General features: G+C 36.5%; 1 protein-coding gene across 1 annotated transcript in view; it reads left to right on the top strand.

The window, feature by feature from the left end:
* The first annotated feature begins 8,322 nt into the window (after nucleotides 1–8,322).
* LOC121422965 (nascent polypeptide-associated complex subunit alpha, muscle-specific form-like) overlaps nucleotides 8,323–26,381 on the top strand; it is a 37,902-nt gene continuing 19,843 nt past the window's right edge. Inside the window, exons 1-2 of the mRNA XM_041618215.1 lie at nucleotides 8,323–8,450; nucleotides 18,167–18,631. The gene's annotated coding sequence lies outside the window, so the exon portion shown is untranslated. The remainder of the gene's footprint in view (nucleotides 8,451–18,166; nucleotides 18,632–26,381) is intronic.

The following is a 26,381-nucleotide window of genomic DNA, read 5'->3' as shown; positions in this document are numbered from 1 at the left end:
AGTCGGTGTGATGTTGAGATGAGTTTCAGCAGTTTGTTAATTTTTCCATTGAGAGCGGAATATCCTGTTCCCATGGCAACCTGTCAAAAAGTATGTGCTTCGTCTTTTACGAGGAATCCCACGAAAGGTACTGTGCGTCTTTTCATAACGGCTTTCCCAGCATTGCCCACTGTTTTGTCTTTGACGAAATGTGAAGATTAGTAATGAAAAGCTGCTTTCGGGGATCCTGCTCTTAAGTCACGACTGTGAATTTTGACAAGGTGCCTACTATATGTGTATATAATTAAACAATGAAGAATGGTGGAGATATGAAAATAAAGAAATTAGTTTTTAATTTAGAAAAAAGCCAATATTTTGAAGTGTTCATTTGTCATCATCATCATTTTGATGTTATGTTTTTTTATAGCTGAATGTAAAGTACTTGTGAAGTATATATATATTTTTTGAGCAGAGTTGATCACGATGTGTGCTAGCATCTTTTAGGAAAAAGCATCTTAATTATCTCTACCATCAAGTATTTGTGGTATAAGTTACAGTAAGGTTTGTCATGAGTTTATAGTGTGGTTTCATTTTAGATTGATTGAAATTGTTTTTCAATTAACTGGTCTGTTTCTCAACTTGAGATGTTTTGAGCTTGTTGTTCATAGATCGATTGATGTATCACATATGTTCTCATTTTTACAAATGTCTAGACGTGGAATCTATGTAAATTAGGTTTTTGCTCTTTGAAAAAGTGAAAACGTTTAATGTTCTCATTTTACGACTGTCCAGACTAGTGTTCTCTGTCAATTTAGTTTTTGCTCATTCAAAAAAACTGTGAAAATAATTATACTAAGTGTCGCAGATAATTATGATTCCATTGATATTAGTTCACTTCCGGAGTCTCCAAACACCTCCCTCTTAAGCAAACTCCCCCTATCCCCTTTATCTCTGTACATGTAGTTAAAATGCTCATGTTAGCCATTCAGAATCAGAAATACAATAACTGTATTTGAGTAAATTGATGACATGACTATTGATTGAATGGAGAATATTCCTTTAAAAATATTGGATTATTTTCCAGTTTTACAGATCCTGAACACTTGCTATCAATGAAATGTTTTTGTTTAAATCTAATTGTGATATGTACTTAATGATAAATAGCTAGCCCCTGATAATGCACTTAAGGTATTCTTTATAGGACCCTGGTACGTTTTTTTTGTATATCTCATATTACTTGCCACCAATAACATGGCATGACTTAATACTAAATGATACCAAAGTGTTTTGATTAACTGCTGCTTAAATCCCATTTGTTATCAATGACATATTTTGGATGAATAATTCAGACATTATACCAAACTTGCATATTTATCTTGGCTACAATTGCGCATCATACTTGAATATTTCTTGTCATGGAATGCGCTTGAATATTTGACAAACATGGTAAGATCATTTTGATCATCGGGGAAAAGTCTGTAGTCGTAGGTATTGTATGTTTTAGTTCATTATAGAAGAATCCTCTGATATACATAAAAGCTGTAGATATTTTTCCTTAAATATTTTGCTACAGGTGTATAGGCCCAAAATACTTTCTTTGCATTGTGTATTCATACTTAAAGCAGGGTTTATATACATATGTTTGCATAACACAATGATATAGTGCATGCAGACAGAGAGTAACACATCATTTGCATATCTTGTGAATACCTTTCATATTTTACTCTTAGCAGTTAAAATTTTGCCTGAGGCTTGCCAGACATAGCAACATTGATGATACACAACTGCATTATAACATTATGAGACAATGCAATTCGCCATTAAAATTTATATTTAAAACATTTTTTTGCTGGTGTATTACAAAATCATCTAAATTATTATTTATCAGTTTGTGAAGCTGGCATTTTTCATAATAATTCAGCGCCATATTTTTTAAAAGCAATATAATGCTTTCTTCCCATCTTGCATTAATGTAAGTTAAATTTCAGATTATTTTAAAGGATTTTTAATTCCTATTGTTTGATCCTTAAATGGTTATCAATTATGAAGAGTACATACCAGCACACAGTCTTATGACACAAAACTTAATATATTGTATAGCTCCATCTACTGGTGAGATAGGGCAAGGGAAAGCCAATATCAGCATCCTGGAGCATGAAGCAGTGGTTTGCGATTGATATTAGGTTTTTTTACATGGTTTAAGTATTATCCTTTGAATAGATTTGCTTTGTTTTTAAGTTCTTTCAAAGTAGTCAAACAATGCCTAGTCCTGAACACCTACAGATGACTGATGGAGGGGGCTTGTGCTTCTGGCTCCCTCTAACAGTTCCATGTCCCACCCCCCCCCCCCAAAAAAAAAGGGAGGAAAAAAGAGAAATGAAAGGGAGATATATGTTATTTGTTGAATACTGTGTCAAAATCTGTGACAACATTTGATTTTCATTTTAAAACGGTTAAAAATATTTGCTCTCTTGCCTCACTCACTCGCGACTTTCTAGAAGATTCCCCACTTACGCCATCATTGGCCCCATCACAAGTTTGGCTCATGATGCGACTGCCTGGGGATATGTTATTCCTGGTAACTTGTGCAAAGGGTTACTCAAGGTGGCGCTATTCAATGTAGAAGATAAGTGTCATTTGTGTTTGGATTCCCACTTTCAACAAAACCAAGATGAAATAGAATAACAATAATGCATTAGAAAAGTTGTGTTGTTCAATGTCCCTGTGTTCACTGGTTCTCCACTATTACTGATGATCTGAGACTTGGAAGGAAAACTTATCTTCAATTTTGATGTATTTTTTTCTCTGATGTGGTGTAAAGTGTCGGTCTTTGGATAAATGTAATTTCATTTCTTAACAGACTAACTGTACCCACACACACACCAATAATAACTTTCTATTTTGATTCTGCATAAGATTTTTTGTTGTAATATTACATTTGTCTTTGCATCAGTTTGTGTTAAGGTGTGTAGGTGTATAGGTAGGGAAAAAACAGTATTTTGAAATCTATTTTGTCTAAACATGTGCTTTTTATGTATGCTTTCAACATTTGTGATGAAAAGATTCTAGTATTTATGCAGCGAGATGATTATTTGTTGGTATAGAGATTCGAGATATTATGTAAATTGTTGTATAAAGGAGAGTAAAAAGAAAAAATAAATTCTTGACATTTGTGTGTAGATAAAAAAAAATCCCTAGTTGTATTTGTTTTGTGTGTGTTCAGTTGTCCGAGTGTACTCACTGGGTCTGTGAAGCATCTGTCAACAAATTATGTATCGTCACATTTGATTGGTTCATAGGGTGTCATGTGATTAAAAACAATCCCCACTCGCCTCATGCAAATGAGCAAATTTACCATGAAAGATGAAAAAGAAAAGAGAAAAGGGAAGGATAAGGGTACTAAATTATGATATTTTCAGAATACTATGAAAAAAAATACTACAAAATTAGATTTTCATTTTTAAAAAGTTTAAAATTTTGCCCGCTCATTTTGCTCACTGTGGACTTTAATGACATTTTGCCTCCAATGCCATGTTGTTTCCCCACAATTTTTTTGACTTCTGAAGCCACTAATTTCAATCTATTGCAGCTCATTGCAATATGGGGCCCAGATGTCACAATATATAATTAGGCCTATTCTATTTACGGAAACTTATGTATCGAGTGACACCAAGCTACGCTAAGTAAAGTGACATGATAATTTTGTGTACATGTTGCAGGGTATGTACGTTGATGTTTAAGTGATTGAGGGCCATGAGATTGTTTTCTCCAGCTGCTGCATGCATATTAGAAATGTGATTTAGATTCTGAACAGGTCAGATTTTACTCTTTAGTAACAGATTTAACCCAAATTCCATAATTCCATAATAGTCCAGTCATGCTAACTTTTCACTTGGAACAAATTGCAACAGAATTTATTCCAATGCAGAACATTTCTTTGATGTCCATAGAAGACCATACTAAAAGTCCCCTAAAATCCGAATAGGGGAAAGTGTTCTAATTTGCATAAACATAATGGTTAATTTTGGCCATATTCGCTCATTAAGTTTACGTAGCAGACGACGCTAGTGTATACTATGTACTCAGACCCGATTACAGATCATATCAATTCCGGCCTATGTACTATAAACATCGACTACTTCAAACTATCGCTATATCATAAATATCAGCAAGCAAAAATTTATACTACAAGAACATTGTTACCATTAACATTAAATACATAAATTCGATTCTGTTTGGACTCTATCAATTGTTAAACATGAAAGGGTCTAGGCACGGAAACTATCATATGCTAGTCACGTGACATTGTACACCAAAATAATGACATTTACTGCTTGCTTGTTCAAGAGAAAAATAAGATGTAGCTATAAGACCTGCCACATCCTATCATACTACTATTAAACTATATACCGAAGTCACACTTTTTCCGTATTTTGCCAATTTATGGGAAAATCTGTCAATTTTGAGCCCCTGAAGAGGGAAGGGGTCGATGCGCCGTATTTTGCCAATTTCTGGGAAAATTTGTCAATTTGGAGGCCCTGGAGAGGGAAGGGCTCGATGCGCTGATAGACCAAACCTACTCATCTTTAAGCTTCAAATAATAAAAGTGACTTAACCATATAGCAGAAATGCCTTTTGCCTGAATAGGGGGGGGGGGGATTTTCGCTTTCAATCGGTTGCCTACTTCACTCCTTGGTGGCAAACACTGCAATTTTGTTTTAAGAAAGAGGAAAAATAAGCACAAAAGGGTGGAGAGACTTCGTAACCTCTAAGGGGGTTTGGCTTTGCTGAGCCAACACTTATTTATATGTAGCTGATAAAGGATTTTTTTTATCTCCAAGTGGTTATGAAACAATGAAAGTGGTTTGCTATATATACCTATATATACAAATTCTTTTGCATCAATGAGGGCTCGGAATTGATAGATTTTTCCATAAATAGGCAAAATATGGAAAAGTGATGGGTGAGTTTGGCAAACCCCTGAGAGGTTGGGTTTGCTGTGCCAGCACTTCTTTGTATGTAGCTGATGGAGGAAAATCTAATTTTGTTATCTCCAGGTGGCTCCAAAGAATAAAAGTGGTCTACTGCAAAGGGGGAAACGCCTTTTACCTCAATGGGGCTCCAAAGTTTTACAAGAAATGGGCAAAATACGCAAAAGGGGTGGGGTGATTTTAGCAGCCCCCTAAAGGATGTAGGCTTTGATGTGCCAGCACTTCTTTATACGTAGCACATAGAAGAAAGGCTACTTTTTTGTTTCCAAGTGGTTTTAAAACAATAAAAGTGGCTTACACTGTAGCAGAAACATCTTTTTGCCTCAATGAGGGCTCCGGATTTATAGATTTTTCCATAAATTGGCAAAATATGGAAAGGGGTGATTGACTTTAGCAAACCCCGTAGGAGATAGACTTTAATTCCTGTGACAGACTTATCTGATAAAACAAAATCTATTTTTTCATCCCCAAGTGCTTACAAAACAATTAAATCGGTTTGCTGCAAAGGGAAACGCCTTTTGCCTCAATGGGGCTAAAAATTGTGCGAATTTTCCAAGAAATTAGCAAAATACATAAAGGGGTTTCGTGACTTCGGAAGACCCCTGAAAGGGTAGGACTTATTGTGCCATCACTTCTTTATATGAAACTGATAGAGAAAAGCCTGCTCTTTTGTCTCCAAGTGTTTTTAAGACAATAAAAGTGTTCTTCTTTGTAGCAAAATACCGCTTTGTCACATTGGGGGCTCCAAAAAGCATGATATTTTTAATAGTTGAGCTACGGATAAGGGTGGTAACTTTGACAAGCTATTGCGGGGCTATGCTGGTATGTTCTTGAACGTAATTGCATGCAGGATGCAGAGCAATGCATCCTCTAACTTTTTCTAAGAGTTTTCATTAACATAAAAGTTACTTTAATATGCAGAAAAAGCCCTTTGTCCACACATCAATTTAAGTATACACCTTTGTATCGCTATACGTCATTGTATTTACGCGTGTTAGTCACACCAACAAAGGAGAGGCTAGACCGATTTAATATATTGTACTATCTTCAAAGGCATGCTAGCGATCGCGTTGTAGTCGATATAAAAGAATGACTGGGACACGGAGGTTGGTTTTTGGTGCCACTTTGTCGCAATATCGCATAATACATTCGGATGTATTTGCGCTTAATCTAAGCAAGTTAAGACATTAATACTGTTATGAAGCATATCAATTTTCTCGTTGATATATCCCCTTTCATGTCGAATGCTGATATTTTGCATTAGTTGTTGATGCTAATGATAAAACAGAAAGATATCAACGCACATGCAGTTTGTTAACCGAAAATATGGAAATTTTGACATAATTTCTCACATTTTTCGAAAAATATGAACCGGGCAGTCCCGGAAACGATTGCAATCGATTTATGATATCTTAATCATAGTGAATTGCGTATTCATTTCAAGATTTTTCCATTATCTGTACAAAAAATATTAAGGATAAGGCATATCAATTAATTTTGGCAGCCATCTTTGATTTATGCAAATTAGATCCCTTTCCCCTATTCGGAAAGTTTGGGACTTTTAGTATGTTGTACTAGAGACCTCACAGAAATGCATTGTGATAGAAAAAATTCTGTTGCAATTTGTTCCAAGTTTGGTCAAAATTTGGGCTAAAATGACTGGGCTATAAGGAGGATGCTTACACTGTGGTGCCCTCAAGGGTGTTTGTTGTAAGTGATCCTTTTTTTTTCTTTAGGGCAGTGCCCCTCAGACAAACGGTGGCCCTGGTGGAAATAGTTGCATTTGTGATAATTTGGGTAGAATATTTTCGATCTATAGGCCAATGCATTAAAGTAATCATCTTTAATTTATTATTTTAATCTATTTTAGTTTCTTTTCTCAAATTTTATCGTGGATCCCCCCCCCAAAAAAAAACATACTATTTTTCTTATCACTCATGGTTTGAAGGAAGGGGCCTTTGCTTTCCTTTCGATCTGTGCATTGATAGCGGCGAGAGAAAATGCATTTGGCATCCTTAACATTTTTATTTCTATCATATTTTTTGTTCTCCCTCTGATGTTTTCATACTAGCGCAGGTCTACCTTTAGAGAGGGGAGGGGGCAGACGGACACTAAATCCCCTGACAAAACTCTAAAATGAAGGTGATCTTTGACCTCCTTTTTCCCTCTCTTATTTAAGTTTTCAGAAAATCTTTTCCCTTCCTGAAAAGGTTTTATGTAGGAACACTGCTGCTCTCGGCATTCGCCCAAAGCATCTCAACTTGGCAGGGAAAAATTCACAACTAATTTTTGTTCTTGTTGGGGAAAGAACGGGGGAGAGGGGATTTGAGGCTTGTGAGTCAAGGGCTTTTTTTTGCTATTATTCTATATTTCTATATTTCTCCATTCTATTCCTTCCTGCTCTCTTTCTCTCTTTACTGGTCGGGAAGAGAAAATGCAATTGGCATCCTGACCTTAACATTTTTATTTCTATCATGATATTTTTTGTTCTCCCTCTGATGTTTTTATACTAACGCAGGTCTACTTTTAGAGAGGGGAGCAACAGCCTGAGATACACGACTGTTTGGGCCTGGGACTGCTCCTTTTCTTTATTTTCTGCATTCCTCCCTGCCCTCTTTTTGCGCAGTCAAAAAGAGAGGGATGCAGGGCCTCTTCACCCCAGCATATCTGTCTAGCTTGCCTTTCACTTTCTCCACTTCTTCACATTTCTCCTTTTGGGAATGCAAGGTCCTTCCAACTCCGACCTCATTCTTCCCCTTTCATTAATTCCTTCTTTTTCTCCCCCCCCCCCCCTCTCTCCTTTCATTCCCATTTTTCTCTTGTTATTTGGTGGGAGAAGTCCATCTGCACATTTTATTCACCTCTGTATAAAAACTACCAAAGAGATGGAGAAGGAGGAAACAAATTGAAAAACAAATACTTGCCGGGGAACGTTTATTTAGTTACTTATTTTTTGGTGTGCAGGGGTGGGGTGGATTTATATACAGATTGGTTGTGAACGAAAATATGAGTCAATCGAATTTAATATTTAGATTTATCAAACCTTAAGAATATAGAGGAAAAACCCATAAAACTAACCTTCCCCATTTCTCCCTTCACTTTTCCATTTCTCTCCTTTTCCTCTTCTTTTTATTTTTTGGGGACATTTATGGGCCGGGGGAGGGGGGAAATCGCCCCCACCGCCCAGTGGCTACGTGCCTGCCTTGCTGCATCTTATTTCAGACCAGTTCAAATTGAAAGGTTTTGTTTTTTAGGGGTTGGTTCATATTGCGAAAAGTGGGAAAAGATATCACCATTTATTTCATTAAAGTATTATATTTTATGGTTCTGATATCGGGGTGTGGTACGGAAAAATAATGTAGCGACTTTACATCAGACTAATCACTGCAAGCTTGGGGAAAATCGGAGAAAGGTGACCGCAACGACATCTAAATTTTTCATGCTTTTCTGCTCATTTTGGAGTTTGAATAATGTACTAAGGTATGATATCCTCAACAATATTCAATTATAAACGGAAAAATGTAATATTCTCAACTTGTTCCGAATAATTTGAGTAAAAATCTGTCGGAGTTTGTGGCTGTTCTGTTTTTTTTGCATGCAAGCCTAAAAAATTGTTCTCGGTGTATGTGTGTGTGTGAGTTGTGTGTACATTTCTTATGCCATGGTGTATGATGCGTGAGGACTCCGGTGCTAGATTGTGCACGATGTCACGGGGGCCACACTGGGCTCGCTAGATAGAGATTAGGGGTAAATGCTGTTTGCAATTGCATGGGACATGATCATGATGGGGGCAAATCTAAGCACGGCTGGCGCAGGCACCTGGCAGTAGACAGCTGACAGCCGTCTGTTTCGAGGAGTTTTTCAATATTTTTTTATTTTAAAAATTTCTCCTTGTACACAGAACTTCAGAAGGCTCGCTATCGTGCAGCCACCATAGGGTTAGGCCTATTAACATAACAATGCAAAACCCCCCCATCGGGGCACATCGATTTTTGTCTTGACTTTATTTTATAAAATTATTGAAAAAGAATTGAACCAAAATAGAGATTATTAATCCGCTGTGGTCTGAAATGCACCAAAACAGGAAAAAATAAACTTAAATAAAAAGGGAAAAACTGACTTACTGTACCGTACTTCAGCTGTCGCGCAACTTCACTTCCCCGTTTTATCCGAACTTAAGTTAACTTTAAAAGGTTATTAAGTATGGTACGGTACATAAACATAAAATTATGGCCATTGAGTCCCTTGTACAGATCGCGCTAGAACTTCGGTCTCTGTATTTGGTGAGTGGAGCCAACGTAGTTCAGCGGAACAACCAACATAACAGACCAAAGCTTTTGGTCTAGGCAGGTAGTAACTCAGGGAGCACCAGGCCGTAGCCCAGGAGACTCTAGACAAGGGACTAGGGTAGATTGGGGTCTCGATAACTTATTTTAAAAAAAGGTGAAACCAGAAATTATGCACTTACAACGACGATTATACCGGACGAAGGTCTATATAAATCGTGTAAAAGCATCCTGACATCGAGGCACAGACTGGAACATAAAAAAACCGAAAAAGTTCTGTCGCGGCAGATCGAGACCGAGGCAATATAATTAGCCTAGAGGACTCAGTGATCATATTTTTTATGATTTTGATATTGTCATTTGATTACTGAGCCTAGACAAGGCAGGCTATGCCAGTGTGGAGAAGATCATGGTCCATATTGGAATTCCCTTCATATTTAACATTAGAACTAGTGGTCCATACATAGACCAAAATTTTATTAATTTGCATACCTTTAAACCCTAATGCGTATAAAGGTATGATATTTCCCCTCAAAAATACGAAAAATTAGACATTTCTTACCAGACCTATATCATGTATCCATATTGTAAACACTGCGAGTCAATAGGCTTGACCCTTGAACCCGCTCCGATATGACATACACGTACGTAGCTGGTACGTAGCTTCGATCAGCTGTATTACCAAGTGCCGTTTTGAAGAAAAATTCATATATTAAAAATGTTTTTTATTAAATAATAAAATATATATATCGATTGTAAATATTTATTATTGCAAATCTGTAATCCTGGGACCTGGATTTTAGGGGCCCAAATTATTTGCACACATAAGTGGCCGCGAACTTGACCAATGACCAAACACGTCCAAGCATATCACACTGTCATTTTATGATTTATTATGGATAGCACCCCCTTTCTATCCAGGGGGGGGAGGCCGTGGCATAATATTTTTGAATGAAAGGAGGGCTCCATGTACTACTTGACAGTGTGATGGAATGACTTTGATGAAGTTCGCAAACACCTGTGTGGAAATAATTTATGTCTCCAAGACATGTTTTACAATTGATTGCATTGACTACAATGTACAATTAATTGTAAAATCAAGTTTACGATAATCAATATAAACCTTTGTGTCAAGAACCCAGGTGACTCGAAAAGTACATGTATGCAACAATTTTTCTCTATTGTCTTACTATCCACATCAGATTATTGATGGGGTGGACTTGGCCCTGATAAAAAAAATAACCGAATGAGGGCTCTAAACATTTGAAATCTATCATAAAATCAAATTGTCAAGGGGAAAATAAACAGATTGAGAAAGATGATCACTACATTTTGGAAGATTAAACGTACAGTTTGCCTCAATTGCACATACAGTACTGTACAGTGATCAAAGTGATAAACGCTTTGCATGTATACAAGAGATAAGCTCATAAGGTGGTGCTGCACCATCACGAGTTTGCTCAATCTCAAGATTTTAGCCCAATTGGCCCTCTTCGCGATTTATCTCGAGATTTAAGAAACCCCGTCTCCACGGCCACCATCGCAAGAATAGCAATTCCTGCTCAAGCGAGGCATCGATGCATTGCCGTGTATAAATAATCCCGAGTGCGTCTGCACCTATGAATTAGTGCGATAATTCATGAAATAGCGCGCTATTTTGCAAATAATCCCAAGTTGACTTGGGATTGCAATCTCAAGATTAATCCTACGAAATAGCGCGATAATTGCGTCTGCATTGCAAATAATCTTGAGATTGTTCAGATCGGGATAATTTGCCAGATCAGAAATAGCGTGCTAATTTGAAAACTCTGGATGGTGCAGACGGCCCTAAAGGTAACATGGCAATGTCAATTATAATCTAATCTGTATATTTGATCTCATTCTTTAATAGCTTTCATTTGAATATGACATTCATTAGGGTGGATTTTTCATGAATTCATAACCTCTTTTTTAGGAGCAAGCTTTCTAACCTCAAAAAAAAAAAATGACGACAAGGAAGCAGTTTAAAAAAGAAATAGTGGGTGGTTTTCGCTGACTGTCTGTAATAAGCTAATGAAATCCTTGCATACAATTGGCTCATAGCAAAATAGCCAGTGAACATCATAGACTTTTTGTTTCATGAAATTTATTCTTTCGTTTTTCCCAGGAGGCCTACTGTTGTGAGCACTAGGCTGTCTAGGCAGCGCCCTTCCATATAATGCTTAAGGTCTTCCCCTTGATTGTATTTAACATTGTAAATGCAGCATGAATCACCTCCAGTAAGATTTGCATGACAGAAATGACTAGATGGGCTGGTGAATAATTTTGAAGTCTTGGTGATTAAATTTGCCTAGGTGGTCATGATTATGCCCGTGCACCTTCTCTGAATCAGCACTCACTTTTGATGCTTAATCAGGGAACAATTTTCCTGGTATCGCATCGCAATTTGCTCCACATTTTTGAAAGACTGCTGTGCATTTATAAAGTCTTTTGTATGGCATTTTTTTTTACATAGGACTGTACATTACTTAGTTGAGAGCTTTTCTCTTATGACCTAAAATGCTATTCAAATTTGTAAATCAAAATTATTCCATGTTAATAGTGTAAAAGGAAACAGGCTAATTTGGTGTTTTTGTTAAGGCCATTAAATATACATACCGTAAGTAACGGTGTATTAACCGCACCTTTTTCTCGGCGGGATAGAAGCAAAAGTCGGGGGTGCGGTTTATACACGGTGACGGGTCTGAGCCGGCCCGCCGTAACCCTTCCCGTACATGTACGATGTATGCCAGTTCACAACACATCGAGTGGCCGGGCGTAGCCGCCCAGGCAATGTCGTTTAGAGGGGTATGAGCCGCGGGTAATGGGAAGCGATTACCGGTATTACGATCTTAATTAAATGTTGTCCATAACAAACGCACCCACCTTCATGACACTAATTTTGACTTTATTCTCGATTCAAAGTAGTGAAGTTCCCTGGCTAATTTAAAAGAGACGCCAAGCATACTCGGTAATATTTTGTCACCGATGAGCGAGAGTTGAGTGAGCTTAGAGATTGCGTTGAAATGTGGTTATAGTGCGACTTAAGCTGGCGCTATTCAAAGTCCCGTTTCGCGCCAGCTTTTTTTTTCCTTCCTGTTTGCTTTTCATAAGATACCATGTAAACCACGCACGAGGGAGACGGCATGAAGCCGTAAAAAACAACTGGAAAAAATGTCAATTTCTTTGTTTCTTGAACCTTCCTGTATTCCCATATCCAAAATTCATGCTAAGACATTAAATTTCTGAAAATGGTAGTGAGGTTGTGATGCAAGAAATGTGAATGTTTCTTCCTCCTACGCTGGGAAAGACACATCATAATTTGATGTACTGGCATGACTGGTACTGTATCGTAGTTTGCAATGTAATAGCAGTGCTGTGTGTGTGCGTGTACACTGTGACTGTGAGGTGAGTGTGTAAGTTGCCAATATTGTCGGGATTGTTCTTTCTTTCTAACATTTGTAGATGAATTGATAAAGAACAGCAGATTTCCGCATACCGGTAATCTCTTTGGATACTTTGAAATCTTAAAATCTTAGATTTTGTTTCTTCGTACCTCAAATATGCATGTAATTGTATTTTTTTTTTTTTTTTTTTTTTTTTTTTAGTCCAAAGTTGGGGGTGCGGTTAATACAACTATACTTACGGTCGTTGGCACATATAACCTCATGTATAAGAATTCCAGAAAAAATTCTATTGTTTGCATTTTATTCAATGTATTTTCTTTACACTTCTTAAGATGCATTTTAGCATAATAAAATAATATTAACTGAGGATAGGAGTCCAAGGGTCAAGAAATCTACACCTGTCTATAATATCATGCTTATTTTCACAATTTTCTGATTTCTCAGCAATGTATTTCTACCAGTATCAAATGCCACTTACATGTATTTCCTATTTGTAAACAAACAACTGGGTTGTCATTTGATTGGATTTGGTTCAAATTCATTTTGAGATGGTTGCCACAGCTGGCTAGTGGCTATTAATAGAGATTTCTGAATAAACGATGGCCAGAAAACTTAAACTACAAAATTTTATTTCATACAAATGTACACATCCTGAAATTTTTTAATGTAAATGAGGAATATATCAGCCTCAGGTAGAAACAGGAAATGATATTTGTTGATACCTTTTTCACCCCACGCCAAAGAAGGAAGAGTGTTGACCCTGAATTACTAACTTTTTGACCCAAGGAACATCTGGTGCTGTTCTTTTCTCCATGCATTTTGTAGCAATGACTTGCTGTTCCTGCATACTCTAATCATGGATGTATGGTGAAGTCAATGTGAAATAGGGTATGCAGTCCCATGTAGTTTCAGGAACTTTGTAGGTTTTCCATTTCTTTTCAGAAAATATATTGTTGTTTATTATTAAATGGTGATTCGACAAGCTTGTGTCCTGTGCACCAGCTGCTGCAGAGATAATGTAGCTGCGATAGATTAAAAAAAAACACCTTTTACTGCTTCTTGTAAATTACTTAGCAAAATTTAAGATGTACTTTCACAATGTTGGCCTATTAAAAAAAAATTATGGCGCTCTTCCTTTTTCTATTCTGTATTTCTTACTTGGGGGCCCTGTAACACAATAATGATTAATCGCTGATTTGAAAGAGCAATTCTGATTGGTTCCTAGTCAGTCTACTGAGCAAAATGTGCATGTGACGATGATCTTGATTGGCCATTTCATTTAGCGATTAATCGCTATCCTTTGTGTTGTGGGGCCTAGGTCTTAATGCACTCTTATTTTGAAATCATTGTAAATCCGTCTGTGTTTCTCCATGGTAAAACTTGCAAGAATGTTATTCTACATGTAGGTTTGATTCAGCACTCTTTTATAAGAATTCAATTTTACCATGTCGACTCTAGATGTAAAATGTATGTACCCTACTGTAAATGTAGATTACCACAAGGAATGCTTGTAGTTAGGAACTGAAAGTGCATCACTTAGAATCGGTATTGCATTGTAGAGGTAGATGAAGCAGCATTTGGCATTGAATTCTGAGACAGGCAATTAGGGAGAGGCCCGGTTTGATGCATACTGTAGCGTAGCATCCATCTTGGAATATAAACATAAACCAGCCCTATCGGAGGATAATGCAAGAGCTAATGGAAAACATAGGGAGGAAAACATCGGAGGCAATCAGCCCCCGTGTCCGCCGGCATTTCTCATTTCAGCGTAGAGCATTTCTTGATTACTTTCGTGAAAGTCAAACGGCCAGATGAAAATGAGAAATATAGCGGACCTCTCAAGCTCTCATGCTGCATATATGTTGTAAAAGCTATGACTAGTTTTGGGTAGAGTATAGGGGTAGTAGTAAATGACTGAGAATGGAGATAGAGGAAAGTGCCCTGTGCTGGTTAGTTTGTGTGACCTTCCCTTACAAGGAAATGTGGACGGCATTTCTAATTTTGAGTTTCAAATGGCTAATTAGATCAGGGAATCGTTTATTCCCTTGTTACATGTAGGTCTACTTTTAATGTATACATGCAGTCGATTCTGCATTATAAAGTCAACTTTTCGTAGGCCGAATAATTGACACACTCGAGGCATTTAATATTTTAGACCAGAATATTAATCTTCTACATGTATAAAGTCAAATTTTCTCCAAGTCGGTCAGAGTCACCCGTGTCTTGTATGTTTATTTTACAGTAATACAAAATGTGTAGAGATACATGTATCTCGATGCTGAAAATCTATATAGTGTGCATATTTTGTGTTTTGTACATCTAGACATGTTGGAGATGTTTTTATTTTCAATGAATTTGAACATAAACAATGTAATCCACCAACATGTAGGCCCTACATGTACCAGTAGCTCACATGTATGAATAAAAATTAAATGCCAAATGAATAAGATGTAAGTAGTTTTTGTTGTTCTGCTCTAAAGCGCCTTGAGTATCTAATCAAGAAGGAAAGTGTGCTATACAAATCTCATGTATTATTTATTATTATCACCCGTATCAGACATCTGAGCTGGTCATTTACAAAACCGTATTGCCCTACATTTTCTGAATATCGGGAAGGGTAGGTATATTGTTTGTATTTTCCTCGGTCTCAATGCGCGTATTTACTTTGCATGCAGAGACGAAGCAAAATATACCTTTGTATTTTCCCTGGTCTCACATCCGGGCATTTGTGGATGCGTATAAAGAGATACGCTTCATAAGGATCCGCCCACCAACAATATACGTCATAATAAAGACAACGCTGAATCCGAGCGCTTGCAAGTACGTCATAATGGTTAAGTGCAGAGCCTAGACCGATATTAACATGACACAATAGAACTCTATTTTTAAAAGAAATATCCCCATTATCATGATTTTTGCTCTAGATATCTGATTTGGATGATAATAAAAATATTGACTGGCTCTTCTTTCGGGGAACATCAAATATATTGCCCTTAAATGACCCATATTGCCCTCGTCTAAAGACTCGGGCCAATATGATTCATTTGCTGGCAATATATTTGATGTTCCCCTCAAGGCCAGTCAATATTATATAATTATTATATTCTCAGAAAGTGTTACAAGTGTCTATAGTTGTGCATTGCAGTATGCCTATCGAATTACAGGTTTTTTCTATTTTGTTATTTCATCTACGTGTACAGAATGTCACTATTGCCTATCTAACAAAAATTCTGTGGAAATGCAAGGTGTTTTTTCTGCTCTTTCCTATTCCGTTGCCCTAGTCCATCATGTTTTTTTCAACAACAACCCTCCACTTCTTCCTAAAAATACAAACCATTGCATGCAGCATGGATTTATTTGTGTGGGACGAATGCACATCTTGCCCCATGCAGGGAATAGGCTGAGAGAATAAATGGAGTGGAGTCAGACACTGGGTTCTAAATACACACCATTCACGCAGCATGCATTTATAACCCAGCCTCCGATGTATACAGACACACAATGACACACACTTGGGCATAATACCATGCTGTTTTTTGCATGCTTAGTCTTCGGAAGTAATACCCTTTCATTTTCACGTTTGATTCTTATATAAAAGCAGTGGACGGATGTTAGGTTGGCATTGTACATGTAAGGGCAATTCCATATAATGATCACACTTTTTGTTTGTCCGACCCCCATTTTTCTCAAGTCTTACTTCACTTCATACACCAAAGCGTGGTCCTTTGAGAACATTACAGACTGTCAAAAGAACAAGAAATCAGAGACAGAAAATTTTATAGGGGTCGGACGTACATATACATTTTATAGCCCATTTAAGATATAAAAGAATACACTACCCAAAAAATAAAAACTTTGACAGTGAAAAGGTTAATCAAATCATTACAATATATTTTTATTTGAAGAATAACACAGATCTAGTGTTGGATAATACGCATGCATGATATTGTATTTCACTCTTTCTAAAATCACTCATAGCACTAGCAGATAGTACAAATCACATGGAGTGAATAACATCTGACCAAGTCAAAGTCATACATGTAGGCCTAGGTCATTTCAGGTCAGTGAACTAAGGCAGAGGTGTTGTTGCTCAGTGGATAATTCTCTGGACTTTGCCCCAGAAGGTCCAGGGTTCAAATCCCTGTGCAGCACTTGCGGCCTTTACAAGGCATTTATCTACATTTGCCACTCGCCAACCAGGTGCAACATGGAATGCTCGTTCAAGGTAGCTGTACTAAATATTGCATGTTGTTATATATATAGTTTATAATATTGTAATCATGAAAGCAAAATTCACAAATTTAGTACATCTTGTGTTCGTATCCAATGTTATGAAGAACTTTTTTTGTATTTGCAGTTCAAATAAGATTTCATTATTAGATTTCATGTCTCTTGATCAATGTTGAAGGTTTCCAGGTAAAAAAATAGTATTAATAAAAAAAATTGTACCTCCTAATTTCAAAAGTAAATCATCAAGTTCATTCAATTTCATTTTCATTGAAGCTTTACATACGATAGTGATAGATACATGTAGAATTTGTGTAGTATTTTAGGTATACATACTGGTATGTACGCCTACATTATTTTCTAAATGTTAAAAGGGTAAATAGAAAAAAAAACACAATATTTTATGTTGAATACAAAGTGATCATTGCTGCTATATTGAAATATGTTAGCAGGTGATACTGCCATTGGCATTCCACTTGTTTTTGTTATGACAGAAACTTGTCTATTATGATAAGACTAATAGTTTCTATGTATTTATACATTGGGGAAGTGGTCTTTCTATGAGGACATTAGCAATTTGATTGATGTTTGACTTGAACAATGAGTAGGCTTGTTTACATTCTGGCCTCACTGAGATAATTCAGGTGCCCATGTGTGAGATATGATAACATTTTATGTAAAACATTTTCCAGACAGAAAGATCAAATTACTTTACCATAATTATTCAAGTGGATGCTAGAAAAAAAGCAAAATCTTCAAAAGTGGAGACCAATCTTTTTGTCAGAGTGTGTTTATTTTAAAGCAACTACATGCAGTATTGGGGAAACTGCTCTTATTCATAGATTCATAGTAATGTGAAACAATTTTTGAAAATGTACATAAATGTACATCATAAGTTCAGGATGAAAATGTTTTCAATTTTTTTTAATCGAACACAAGTAAATAATGTTCATGAAATTACAAATAGGCTCACTTTGTAAAAGTCTGGGGCCTATTATTTCTACATATAAATTCTGATAATGTATTGTAGAACTTCGGCCTAAACTGTCCTGTTCATGTTAGAAACGGGGAACTTGGTATTTTTTTATAAGGCTCCCACGATTAAAAAAAAAGATGGATACTGCAGAACATTGTCCTGACTGGCTCTCCTCATATTTGCACGGTTGTTGCCTTCATGTACAAATCCGTTCAAGAATGTCATATTCCTGTAACAACATTTGATGATTGTTTTTATCTTTTTGTCTACCCCTTCATGTAGGTTCTTTGCCATCAGGCTGCATCTTTCAGTCCATGATACACCCTTCTTGGTGGACAGCAACCTGCCTTCTAAAGATGGCTGATGATTGACCCTCAAGAATGCTAGCATCAATCAGCCACGCAGGACGCATGTTGCATTAGCCCCTGCCCCAGTCACCGTGATTAATGAAAGCCTGACTTTGGCTGGCTGTGGGTAGTAGAGCTCGATCTGCATCTCGCATAAATCAGTGCTGGAAAGAAAAAACCCCGGAGAAAGAATTTCATCATCAAGAGGGATATTCGTCTCTGTCAGGAGTTTTTCATTTTGCTCGGAACAGTCGAGCAGTCAAGAAAGAATATAAAGCTGGCATCGTGAGGAACAAATCGCTTGTTGCCATGGATTAATGGAATTTACGTTTTTCGCATTGCTCGGATATTGGCTACCATGTGTGGAATATGCGCTTCCTTTGGTGACATATTGTGATTGGTAAGATATATATTCATGTTTCTTTCAGTGATCATTTTGCTTGGTTATATATTACAAGTGACAATATATGCTTGAACTTTCCTTGCTCTCCATTTGTATATGAGATGTTTAGGGGAAAGGTGGGATTGTACTGTACATGTACGTGGGCCTACATGTAGGGACAGTGATTTTCCGCGATCGCGGAAAACGGACGGAATTCACGGAATCGACAGTTTGAAACGGAAAATCACGGAAAACATGTTTTTTCTCAAAATGCACAAAAAAGCAACAGAAATTAATCCCAAATCCTCAACAAAATACGAATATCAACTGAAAAAACACGATCTCACTTTGCAACAACAATCATGACAATCAACACATCGTAACTACACTCGAGCCTCTCCATCACTCGATTGTATCCAAATTAGTTTACACTTACGTCCGCATAGAAGGCAGAATCCGGCCGTGTGTTGCTGCCCTCTACGTTCGGTCATAATATAATGATCACGGTGATTCATCAAATCCAAAATGGCGGATATTCGGAAGTCGTCGACTGCTCAAAACGATGTCCGAAAAGTCCCCAAATCAGCGATAAAATCCCATTTAACAATAAAATAATGCTAATAATATGAAAGGTGAGAATATATTCATGTTGATTATGTTTCCCTAAATATTTTATGAGCTTGAATCTCTTCGATTAATATGGATTTTAAAGCGATGTTAGTACATTGGTAGATGCAAATTTTGAGCAGCATTTTGAGCAGCATTTTGACATCGCTACTCGTTGCGTATTGGTTTTCTATGTAAACGGAATTGTCAATTTTTCTTGTACACAAAGTCTATGGGGAAACGGAATTTCCGTTTTCAGACATGCTGAAACGGAATTTGAGATTTTCTGAAACGGAAAAGGCAATTTTTAGAAACGGAAAATCACTGTCCCTATACATGGACTTGTACATTGTTCTGCTCTTAAAAGTATTGTGTGCATATCGATGTAGGCTGGTTGTTTTGATTCACATTTTGATTCTTGTGGGAATACATTCTGCAACATTTCGAATAGTGCACGTATGGATGTACATGTACATGTAGTCCTATATAAGCATGTACATGTATGTACATGTACATTCAGGCTATCATGTGTTTTGTAAATTTGCTTCTTTTGCTTATTTTTTATTTCCAAAATAATTGTTGTGCTCTTTTTCTAATCTGAAATAACTGTAGGCCTATCAATGTCATGTGAAAATGAAAAAGAGCATGCTTAGATTCACATAAATTACAATACATGTACGTCAATTCAAATGATTGCATTCATTTAAAGTACATTGTACATGTATGCAGCCTCTGCACTACGGAAGTGTACTTTATTTGAAAAACTCAGGCATGAATGGTCCATTCTGGCTTTAATTATTTGAGTACAGTGTAGGCAAGGCTCGACATTAGCGGTGGCCCGGTGGCCCGGGCCACCAAAAATTCATCTCGGGCAACCATTATTGAAAAAATGTTAAGTTTTGGTGGCCCGAATCGGGCAACCAATAATTTTCAAAGTAGCGCAATTTTTCTCCCGATTTTGCATGTATTTATCAACTTTCTACAGTTCAAATTGCAAGCCAATTCGTCATGCGCCTTTTTTGTTAATCTACACACAAATACACACACACAAAGATTGCATAGTCATGACAGTACGTAGGCCTACTACCGCTAGCATACAGTAACTATTATTCAGCCGGCCGCGCCGGCTGTCTGGCTGAGCTTTGCGTGCATGAAACCACTGCAGCTAGCTGTGCGCTAGCAGACTATTCAGACTCAGGGAGCTGCGATACGAAATGTTACTGCTAAGAAATCTTCCCCAGAACTCTGAAAATCTACGTCAAAGTCACATTTTACACCAATGAAATGCCCTTCTACAGTCCGTATTACTGAAACCTGATTATCTGCAAGCATTAAAAGGAGGAATTATGACCTCTCTTTTGACTCAAAAAGACCGATTTCCAAATGCATTAATACACATAAAACACATAGGTGAGTACATCACAGTCCCGTATGTGCATTTGTATGTATGTTGATATTTGGTTTATTTCGAAGCTGTGCCTCTTCTAGCCAAAAATAAATAGGCAGCTTCTTTCTTTCTTGTTTACAAATGACTTCTTAAACCACTCTTAAGGAAGTAAATACTTTGGGAAGGCATTTCATTGATATGAAATGTGAATTTTTCCATCATTTTGTCAAATATAGGGAAGGAATTTTCTCACTATTTTTTCCAGATAATTTTTGCCGTTTTCTCATTTTTTTTCTTTCATTTTTTTTACAGTGATTAAACCATTTATACCCCTTCCCATTGAATATGCCTGATTAAAGAACATGTTTCTACTGAATAATAATAATTTTCCCCATTTTTTGATAATTTTGTCTTATTCATTTTTCTTACAAAGTTACATTTTCTTTTGTTCTCAAATGTTTTTTTCCTGTTCTTTGTTTTTTCTTTCTTCATTTTTTCTTTTGTTTTATTTCACTTATTCATTTTTTACAATTTTTTATTTCTTTTTTCAGTATACTATTCTAAAAATGATTTTTTTTATTTCCACCTTTTACACATTGTTCTATAAATTCTGCAGCATATTTTTCTGTGATTTTCTCCTGCTATAATATGGTGGAAAAGAGAAAATAAACTGGATTTGGGGCCTGCATAATCTAGGTTTTATGATCAAAAAGAAAGGAAAAATAATTGTTTTGTAAATCTATCTGAGTTTGCTATATGCACTATTTATTTACTTTACCATTATGAGTGTGTGTCGACACGGAGATTAAAAATCCACAACCTGGGAACAATACAATTCTTTTATTCTCTTTCAATCATTTCATATTTACAATGATAGAACAATTTATATATTACCACAAAATAAGCAAAGTAAAATAACAGCAAGCACGATTTACATACAAGATGTACAAAGAATAGTGGTACGTGTACGTGTTAGTGACTGCAGAATATTTCACTTTGTTTTATTCATTTTAAATTAATGTTTTTCTTTATATTTTTCGGGCCACCAAACTTTATTAATGGGCCACCAAAAAAAATTATTTGAAGGTTTTGGTGGCCCGAACGGGCCACCACCAAAAAAAGTTAATGTGGAGCCTTGGTGTAGGTATTTGAGTACATGGAGGTATAAATACCCGCAGTAATTATTGTACGATGCATGCATGTACATGTATCTGCCACAAAGGATGACAGGCAAGTACCATCATCGCTATTGAAGAAAATTTCATTTCCATGCATCTCTTCTCCACTCTGCTCCAATCTGGCCAAGGGCGTTCAGCCAGGGCAGAAATCAACAGGGAGAAAGCCTGGGTTGCTAGGATACTAATCCACGTGGTTTACTTTTTATACTTCAGAATACATATTAGAAGCATCCACTTCCAGGTGGACAATGGCTGACGGTGTAGTACATGCAGTAGCTTCCTTCCAATGCATTGTGTTACATGGAAGATTGAATATGGTGCAAACTACATTAGGTGGTTTCAAACCGCCTCGATCACAAGAATCCCCATTAAATTACAAGAACTTTTTAAGGCTAAAAAATACCCGTTAATTATTCCTGCATTCACACCGCCCCGAAACACATCCAATTCGGGATAAGTTCCCGAAGTTAAGAGCATGCGCAGTGTGGTCTGATAAGCAGGTAAGGCGCGAGATTCAAAATCACTAGCCCAGCAGCCACCCACACCGGCGCCCAACGACACGCTGGGCTAAAAGTTCCCGTAATTTGCTTTCACATCGCCAAAATACCTGCGACCTTGGAAAAATCCCCACGAAAGTTCTCGTAATTTCGCCAAGTACCTACTGTTTAGCAGGTATTTTCTTTCGGGGAAATTACGCGTAGTTTGCTTTCACATTACCAAAATACCTGGTATTTTCTGATCGGGGTAAATTTCCCGATCAGAGAATACCTGGAACTGGCGAACTTCGAGGCGGTCTGAAACCACCTACTGTATACAGTGTAGAATGACCTTGAAAATGCCAGATTGGCACGTGCATTCCAACTGGAGATACTGCCTTTTAGAGGTCACCGCTCAAGTCCATCCCAACAAAAAGTTGATTTGATAAATACATGTAGTGGGAAATCAAATGCTAAACAGTAGTTTAATTTCATCATATTCAGATGTAAAGTTATGAAATGTTTTTATTATTTGCATGTGACAATGTTGGGTAGGCGTACATGTACATGTATGCAATGAGGGAACAGATGTTAGATGTCATACACTCACTTGTTTGTTCATATTTCATTTTATAAAATGATATAGTATTTCATTTTTTTATTTAATAGGCCTAAAACATTTTGATTCCAAATGGTATGTGATATACTGTGATGTGTTGGAGATCCTCGATGATCTTTTAAATCTACATACATACTGTATGTATGATATGATTATGATAAAATGCAAAAGAAAAAAAGTGTGTGTATATTATCATCAAATCCTTGCATACTGACCTCTTTTAGACATGACCTTATTCTTTTTTTTATTAAAATTTTTAGTGCTGTGCAGTTTTCTCTATTCAAATCAGCTTCTGTCGAGGTGAACTTGTTCTTTCAAGCTGAAAAAGGTTATTGGAAGAAATGTGAATTCTTTAACATTATAAATTTAGGAATAAGTCTTGTTGGGGGGGGGGGGGGCTACACTGTACATGTACAAAGATTATACTTGTCTGTATGTGGGCTGTGCATGATTGTACACTGATAGTTTACAATTGAATGGACTTTGGGTTCAAGTATGAATAGGTGTGTTTTTGAATTTTTGAATTGGCCATGGTGAATACATACGTGTACATGTAGATAATTCTTTGAATTCTACTGCCTCTTATTGCAACTGTACATGTATGTTTCGTGTGCCTGCAATGTTTTATTTTTGCAGTGACAACCTCACCACTCGGTCCTTTGCTATCCAATGACTATCATGGTAATAATGCTGAGCGACCAATCAAAATTCAAGAATGGGAGTTCCATGTACAAACACCTTTACGAAGTTATTGCAATTATCAATGCATCTAAGTCATAATATTTGTTGATGAATGGTTCAGTTTGTAATCTTAACATTTACCTGTACATGTACATGTACAATGTACATGTATGCAACACAACAGGGCCCGATATATGTACAGAAGGCCTACATGTACATGTATGTACAGAAGCAACACAATATTTTTTCACTCAGTGCTCTTCCTCAATTTACATACCCTGTACAATGTTTATTTTCTCTCATATGAAAAAGAAGCTGTTTTAAGTAGCTTCCTGATGTCAGACGCACAGAGAAAGCATAGCCATAGCACAGGCTTTTCTTTTTAAAAATCCACAATCGAGGTACAGAACTCACTAATGTGGGGTGTATTGGACTGTATGTGGTAAAGCATGGATCCATCTGCAATTCTCAGCTCAGGGGCACTCTAGCAGGCTGAGCTGTGTGGGAAGAATGTGACCTGGCAGAATAAACATCACAAATGTGGTCAGCTTAACTTCAATAGTCTTCTGTCCAGGCTCAAATATTTGTAGGACACATCACAATCAATGGCACTGTGACAGAAAATAGTTGCGACTGAAAGTTAGGCCTAGTGCAAGTACTGTACATGTTCAGTTTGTACATGTAGGCCTGTATACGAGGTGCATGTACAAGTGCAGGGTTATTGGCAGTCATAATTTTTTTCCCTATAATGATTTCACTCGCTTATTAGTCATGTACAATCAATCTACGAAATGGGATCCGATTCCAACAAACTCAATACCAGGAGTATTGAGTCAATGTGTAGAGTATTCTGGTACCTGGCCAAATAGGATAATGTCTGATGAAACAGCTGTAAAAGTAATCATGATTGTTAATAAAAAATGTACTGCAGAATTCACATAAAATGCATGAGAAGAGTATCAATCATTAGAATTATTGAAGGACAAGTCCACCCCAACAAAAACTTGATTTGAATAAAAAGAGAAAAATTCAACAAGCATAACACTGAAAATTTCATCAAAATCGGATGTAAAATAAGAAAGTTATGACATTTTAAAGTTTTGTTTCATTTCACAAAACAGTTACATGTAGGCCCTACATGTATATGCACATCTCGGTCGGTATGCAAATGAGGGAACTGATGACATCACTCACTATTTCTTTTGTATTTTATTATATGAAATATAAAATATTTTGATTTTCTCATCATTGTCATGTGAAATGAAGTTTCATTCCTCCCTGAACACGTGGAATTCCATAACATTTTGTGCTTCAGGCAAGGAGGTCCTAATCATCAATTTCGTAAAAATTGAAATATTGTATAATTCAAACAATAAAAAACAAAAGAAATAGTGAGTGAGTGACATCATCGACTCTCTCATTTGGATGTAACTGGCTCGTTCATATAACTATTTCGTTAAAAGTAAGCAAAACTTTGAAATGTCATATCTTTCTTATTTCACATCCGATTTTGATGAAATTTTCAGCATTGTGCTTGTCTGATTTTTTTCTATTGATTCAAATCAACATTTTTCTGAGGTGGACTTGACCTTTTATAAAGATGGTTTGGAAGGCAAAAAGCGACATGAAGGAGCACTTTCATCTGTTCTTTGCAATTGCTGGCGAATCTATTTTGAGAGGTCAATAATAACTTCGGCAATTTGAAATTTTCTGTGTTGGTTGTGATCTACATGTACTAATTACGTATATAAAATGATCGTTAGTACTGTACATTATGGTAATAATAAATAAATTGTATATAAAAGGGCAAGGGCAGATATTTGATTCAGTACAAATAGGGAACTTTAAAAAGGCACATAAACATCCCAAGGCTTAAGGCCATGGCCTTGGATAAGTAGTACATGCCATTCAATCTCCATAAAACATCAATATTTGGATCTAATGCAAGCAATATATTGACTTACTATTCTTGCTGCACTTTGATACAAAAAATATAATGTGGACCATTTCTGAATTCATGAACGCAAACTTTAATGCCGAGAGCCTGAGAGACGTGTTATTTTCTTGCTGCACATACATAGAAGTAAAAAAAATATGCGTATGATTTCTGAATTTACAATGAATTTTTATTGCTGAGCCTTATTTATAAGTTCATGTAAGAAGACTCAGCTGTCTCTTGACAGTTGATGCATTATGGTGTGGTGTAGAAATGGAGCACTGGAATGGAGATCATAAATTAGGTCAATGGAATATCTGGAGGACCATCAAGATCGTATCAAGCTCATTGCAAATTGGGGCAGGCAATCCATTCCAACTGCATCTTCATGCCAATTGTATGTGATGTGAACATTAGACAATACATGTTTTGGCTTTTAACATTTCAGGGAAGTCAGTAGCTCTGCATCATGTACATACATGTACAGTTGCAAGTCAGGCGGCATGTTCGGGTTCGGTTCGGTTCGGCAGGGTTCGGCAATTTTTTTCCGAACTTTGGTTCGGTTCGGGGTTCGGCAATAAATGCCAAATTAAATTTAACATATCAAAAATAAAGATTGCCGACCTACAGACAAGTAATTTCTTCAATGAACTGTCATGTATTAATAATAAATTTTGTTTCTAAAAAGAATAGTTAAGATAATTGTTGATCTTTCTTTTGTTTTAATAAACAAAAAATAAGTCATTTCTACTTTTATTTTTAAAATGAAAATAAAAAAAAATCAAAAGAAAAAAATATTGATAAGGAGAGAATCAGGACATCACAGAAATAGAATTACAAAGATCAGAATATTTTTTCACGATTATTTCATGTAGCTATGATCAT

This window comes from Lytechinus variegatus, chromosome 10, assembly GCF_018143015.1.
Source record: "Lytechinus variegatus isolate NC3 chromosome 10, Lvar_3.0, whole genome shotgun sequence".
Taxonomy (NCBI): Eukaryota; Metazoa; Echinodermata; class Echinoidea; order Temnopleuroida; family Toxopneustidae; genus Lytechinus; species Lytechinus variegatus.
Note: the sequence above shows the minus strand (reverse complement) of the source record. Positions and strands in the feature narration are given on the sequence as shown.